The following is a 6972-nucleotide window of genomic DNA, read 5'->3' on the forward strand; positions in this document are numbered from 1 at the left end:
TAAGAATCCAAAAAATAAATATCAAAATTGAATGAAAACACCCCTACCCTTATTTCAGAGAAGCTGGTCCCCCCCTCCTACCACACACACATTAGTAACGACCTTGGATCACATTTACCTTCCTATGAAGCAAATAACTTTATATTACTATAAAATGGAACATACATTCTTCAAACCAATAAAAGAAAACACACACACACACACACATCCTACCCTATGCATCCAGTTGACCAAGTTCCAATGGGTCCATCACCCCCACTCAAGTAAGAGTAAAAAAGGAAAAAAAGTGAGAAAAAACAAAGAAAGATAAATAGAAACACAAGCAGGGAGAGAGAGAGAGAGAGAGAGAGAGAGAGAGAGAGAGAGAGAGAGAGAAAACATAAGACACCAGTGACCACAGTTCAGTCCAATAAAATTGACCTACGAATGAAAAGTAGAATCATTTGCACATATTTCCACCCCTCGGAACTATTTCAAATGAACTACGAAAATGTTCTTTTACATTTTTAACACATCGTGAATATATTCTAAACATTTTAAAGATTGTTGAATTTTTTATTTATTTTTTATTAGCGATTAATTTCTTTTTCTTTTTTTTTTTTCGCTCCCTGAACGTTTTTTTTTTTTATTATAAGACAGGAGTTATTTGCCCTTTGTTTACATTTTTTCGCCAACATTTTAGGACGTATTTACTTTTTTATTTTATTTAAATATTATCTATTAATTATTAATTTATATATATATATATATATATATATATATATATATATATATATATATATATATATATAATCTAAAGGACATTCGCAGTACCAGAGCTATGAGAGGAGCTGAATGTTGCACTGATCACTATATGATTCGTGTCAGATGCAACATAAAACCAAAGCCTCCTCCGTTCAAGAAGAAAGGACCAAAACCACCAAAGTACCTAAATACCGAATCATAAAAGGACCAAAGTGTGAAAGACAAACTAGCACACAAAATAGCCCTTATCCCTGAGTGGCTTCCGAGCCTTGATAAGTGGTGATCACTGTGTAAAAAAAAAATATCTGATAATTTCACAACACCAACTGGCACCACAGAACAACAGTGGGAAACACTGAAAAATGCTGTGTTCACTTCTGTATCTGAAGTCCTTGGTAAACCAAGTAGGAAACATGCAAACTGGTTTGATGAATCAAACATAGAGATCATGGCACTTATTCAAAAGAAAAAAAAAATGCTGTTTCAAAAGACCCTGAAAGAAAGATGCACAAGAGCAGCAAGGGACAAGTACAAAAGTGTAAAATTTAAACTTCAAAGAGAACTTTTATTTGTCTATTAGTGTTTGCATAACTTAGACTATTCGAGGTTAATTCGTACATTAATTCGAACATTGTTAATCCTTATATGATAAGAGAAAAATCCAGGTTGTCCTCGATTATCATATATATAAAGGCCATCATATTAATGCAAATGTGCCTCAGGGGCCGATAACCATTATTATTTCTGATATTCATAAACGAGCTCCCTGATAATATTGTGCCCGAGATAGGTATACATGGTGATGACACCGCGCTCCTATAATGGACATAACGGAAAAACGAATGTACACATATCTAAAGCAATGTAAAGAACCTTAAAAAAAAAAACAACAAAAAAACGACCCTCAATATTTAGTGGAATGTGGCCGTAAATGGATAGTAAAATTTAATGCTAATAAGACTAAACTTCTTTCCTTTCATAATTACAAAAAAAAAAAAAAAATTAAATCATCCAAACCATTACACATAGCACCTCAATATCATGTAACAACAAATTGTCGAAACAAATTATCGTATTTTTAGCAAAATGCGCCGTTATTTATCGTTTTGTTTTCTTTTTTGGTATCGATTAGTCAAAGAATTTCCTATTTTATGGTATTGTAGCAATAGTGGGCTCACTAAAAGAAAAATATTAATTTATTTTTCAAACGGCTTTAATTAAAGTTTAAAATCCCAAACTCAAGTATTATGCTTTATTGTGCTCTAAAGAGAAACATTGATTTCGAATGCGCTCCTGTCATATCAAATGTGGATTTTATATGTCGGGCCTTTCTACTTTCGTGTTAATAAAACTTCTCAAATGAACTTGTGACGTTAGGCTGTGTAAGGTGTTAACTTTGGTCAAAATCGTTTGTTCCTTCTCTCATCGGATTTTTAAGACATTCCGATACAAAACCTATCTAAGAACACTGCCAGATGCATAAAGTACATTTGTGCTAAATATCGTAAAAACGGCTCAGCTGTTTCGGAGTCTATAAGTAGTGTTTTTCGTAAAAATAATGAAAATATATAATTATTATTATTTTTTTTTTTGATAATCTGAAAGATATAAATATTAACATATTCAACGTATTTCACACTTCAAAACACAAAAGATGAAAAATTAAACATATTCAAAATTCGGATTTTCAACCTTAAAATCTGATACGTGCTGAGTTTTTATCTGCAATTCCCATTCTCCCCACATTAAAATATACTTTGTTCAGTTTCGACTGAAGCATATTTGTAACCACAAATAAAGAAGGGGCATTTTGTAGGCAAAAATATATTAATAAATATCGATTATGAAAAAAAATATACCGTTATAACGTTCATTCTTCACTTAATAATCGGTGAAGATTTCGTATTGAATGGATAATTGCTGGATTTTTCTTAGATTTGTCAAGAGAGAGTCTACTAAAAAATACTTACTTCCTCTTTACGGTTTGGCCGTGCCTAGGTTTGCATGTGTTTATATTGAAGCAGAAATAAAATAAACAATTACTATATTTATATTCAATGACACGTGTAATGAAAGCTTTTTTATTATAAATTTGTATTTTATCTATTCTTGGGTTTCGAGGCTATCCCCCCCCTCTCTCTCTCTATCTATCTATCTATCTATCTCCCTCTCTCTTTCTCTTTCTATCCCTCTTTTCCCTTCATCTCGCTCTAGAACTCTTTGCAAAACATCCCCAAAGAAGTAAACATAGCAAATTTTAAAGGCCACTATCATAAAAAAATAAATCAACTTTCTAATATAGTTTAAAACGAACAAGAATCAACCGTCTTTACTTGCCGCCGACCTATTCGTTATATTATCTCATACTTCGCTGATAACATACACAAATTGAACACAACATTGGCATCCTATTACAAAAACAAAAATAAAATTAAAAAAAAAACAGCATTACCTCTTTCACCCCTCCCCCCGCCACCAGGAAGAACCCAGACTTGATGTGACTTAAGTAGTTGTTTTGACTGAACCTTGTGTGCGGCCAAGGTCAGCCCCAACAGGAAATTGAGAAGCCCTGCCTAATGATGTTCTAAGCGTATAACAAGTATTCTATTTCGTCTTGTTTGTTTTACGGTAGCTCTGACCATCGTGCTGTACCAATTTGAAAAAAAAAAACAAAAACAAAAAAACGGTCTTAAATCTTTGGTCTTAAGTTTATCATTTATGTACATTAATAAGAATTATTTTTTAAAATAAAATATTTATTTTAATTTTCGTTTATTTAAACGTAATAAGAGCGAAAAGCTATTGTTTGTACTTGTTGCTTGATTGTTGTAAAATTACCCTTTCCAAATACTTGTATTGATCCCCTTCGCCAAACAAAGCATGTTCCCACTTGCAGATAACGAACCACTGTCTACGATCACGTCTAACGGTGACATGGTGTGCACTTGAGTAGCGAGATATCTGTCCACATTACGTTTAAACTTCTGCGTTTTCATACTGTCAGAGAACAAGGAAACAGGAAGGGAATTCCTAGTTTAGCAATCCGAGGGAAGAAACTGCTAGAGCAGAAGGTTCTCCGGCATTTAGGGACCTGAACAATCAAGGTCTCGGATTTTTGCGAAAAACACTACTTTTTAATCTTTGAAAAATAAATTAATAATTTTCTTTTAGTGAGCCCAATATTGCTAATATACCATTAAAAAAGCATATTCTTTGACAAATCGATATCAAAAAAGAAAAAAAATTAGGAGAAACGCAGCTAATCTTTCTCTACTCTATTGCTATTTTCATGAAAGGTGCTTGACTTAACTTCAATCTCTTATCTTACACCCCCTCCCCCGTAAGACATGAACAACAAGAATCCGTCTTGTTACATAGTAGATATTCTTCACCAGTAAGTAACGATTAAGTTAGCTAGTGTGAATTTTGACTAGAGTCACCTTTAGTGCATGTCACGGTAACCTATCTGCAAACAGAATTGTACCCAGAGACGGGTGACATGAGTTAAAGCTAGGAGTAGCGGCTAAACTCTGTAAACAAACGATATCAAGATGTGACGAATCCAGCAAGGGAAAAACTAATGGTTTCAGCGTAATCTTGCTTCGAAATTCGATGCGCATCGGACACGGCTCCATAATGTATAATAATCTACGTTGAATATCACTTGGATGTCTGTCTATCTGATTCTCGCATGTCTTCAGTCAGTTAAAAAATAAAATTAAAAAGAAAATAATTTTAATTATTTAGTCTCGCCCGATTTCTCTTTACGCCCATTCTCTCCTATAAAACCTTGAAGAACTCGGAGAACGTCTTAAGCACCTGAACGTATGTAAAAACGGACATCCCCTTTTTTCTCCTGTCTGCAGAAAACCAAGAAGAATATCTATGAAAAGAGCTTCTTTCTAAGAACTTGACATCTGTGAAACACATTACATCGGAACTACATCTTTGCGGACAATAATATGGTTGCTTTCAAGTTAAATGTTGGCAAATACTTGTCGAGCCATACTCTAAAATAATCGAATATTTTCATTTAACTCCTCTTTATATTATTTGGATAATTTGGACTACTGTCCTCATCCTGGATTTTATTATCACAACGTTTCAGCCGATATTACCTCTAACCTTTTTAAGTGCGTTTTGACTAAATTGAGAATCTTTATGACGAATTTGTACGGAATTTTGAAATGGAACCCTTTATTTAATTCATGGGGGTAGGATGTTTTCGTTCCATGATGGGGCAGAAAGTTAAAGTAGTTCGTAATTGTTGGTTGGTTAGTGGCATATCAACCCTTTTCAGGTTATTTAATGCCGAATCCAGTTATTTCGAAGGAAATCTTTTAATAGAATATGTTTTTGTTTCTTTTCCAAGTCGGTTTCTATTTAACCCATAGTTGGGACCCTAACAGGTACTACCACTCCGGGTTAGAGTGGACCTGGAAGCAATGGCAATTAAAGGGTGGTTCCACACTCCCCAAAGCCCGCAAGATGGAGCCTCACCATTGGATATAGTTTAAAATTATAGCCAGGGCTATATTCTTAATATCACCCGTATGAGGATTGAATCATCAACCTACAAAAATGTCAATAAGAACTGATTAAACATGGCACTTTTATCCATTATGTCTACGTTCTTTAATACTCATATACAATTGTTTATCACTCATCTGAAAGATGCATTAACCTTTATCTTCGACTAACTTTTGGCATTGGTAATTTGCGACTCATTTATAGAAAAGAACAAACCAACCATATTTAGTACGAATAAACTGCAGTCTATGCCTGAATTTAAATAGTGTTACAACTCTAATAAGTCATCGGAAATTTAATATATAAACGGTTATATGTTGTCTGTCGGTCTATCTGTCTCCATATTTTTAAACTCTATCTTCTCAGAAAATAAAAATCGCAGAGCGGCGCTAGGCACCTCAGATGATTGGATTTTTTTACAGACCGTTCTTTTATGGGTCTTTTAGTTCAAATTGTTTTTAAGCGGTCAAAAATGGGACAAAATTGAAAAAAAAAAAAAATCGGTAAACATTTTTTACATTCATCCCAGTTTATTTTTAATTTTTTATCTTTAAACAATTAAATGCGTGTTACGGTTTGTACAGTGGTAATGTCACCAGTTTTTAACGCTACAATTTCAGTTTCGACTCTAGCTGATGGCACATAAATGCATTTTTTTTTTTTTACTTTTGAAATCACGACTCTATAATAATATATATGTAATCTGGAAAAATTTAAATATCTAAATTAAAATATCCGCTTGTTAATTTATAATGTATGTTTCTTTCTACCGTCTTTTCAGTACCAAATTATTTTATTAATTCCTAGCGCTATCTTCAATGTGCAAATATATTTTCCTTCTCAGATTTGATACATAATTTCTATAAATAAGACATAGAATATATCAAATCGTTATATGGATATAATCGATATAATCCCGTCGACACACCGGTTCCCGTCAGACCACCGAAGTTAAGCAACGTTGAGCCTGGTCAGTACTTAAATGGGTAACTATTTGGGAATTCCAGGGGTTGTATGTGCTCTCGGCATCGGGCCTCTTCTTATTACTGGACCTAAGCAGTGCCGATTCAAGTGAGGTGTGGTTGTGATTGCGCAACACATACCTCACGATTACACACGCAGTTGCCATTGTCTTATGAGACTGAACGGAGGCATCGCATATATGGAATTAAAAAAAAAGTCATTTCCACGAAAAAAAAAGAACCTTTTTATACCGCATGTTGTGTTCAATTTGTGTGTGTTATTAGTGAAATATGAAATAATATAACGAATTGGACGGCGGCAATTAATGACGGCTGACTTTTGTTCGTTTAAAACTATATTAGAAAGTTGATTATTTTTTTATGAAAGTGGCCTTTAAAATTTGCCATGTTTATTTCTTTGGGATGTTTTGCAAAAGAGAGCCATCAAGAGCGAGATGAAGAGAAAGAGGGAGAGAGAGAGAGAGACAGAGAGAGAGAGAGAGAAATACATAAAGAGAAAGAGAGAGAGAGAAATACAGAAAGAGGAAGAGAGATAACCCCTCAGAATAGATAAAATGCAAATTGTAATAAAAAAAAAACTTTTATTAAACGTCATTGAATACAAATATTATTATCTAATCATTATTTGGATCGTTTTCGATGAATCAATGATTTAGATTTATTTATTATCACTTCTTCTGTACGCGGCTTTAACGTTTTGTTCGTTGCTTATTCC

At 33.5% G+C, this 6972-nt stretch overlaps 1 pseudogene; it reads left to right on the plus strand.

Annotated features, from left to right (window-relative positions):
- The first annotated feature begins 6175 nt into the window (after positions 1–6175).
- Positions 6176–6293, plus strand: LOC145286604 (5S ribosomal RNA; annotated as a pseudogene).
- Positions 6294–6972: the final 679 nt, after the last annotated feature.

The sequence above is a fragment of the Euprymna scolopes genome, chromosome 10, assembly GCF_053919585.1.
Source record: "Euprymna scolopes isolate OS-2025 chromosome 10, ASM5391958v1, whole genome shotgun sequence".
Taxonomy (NCBI): Eukaryota; Metazoa; Mollusca; class Cephalopoda; order Sepiida; family Sepiolidae; genus Euprymna; species Euprymna scolopes.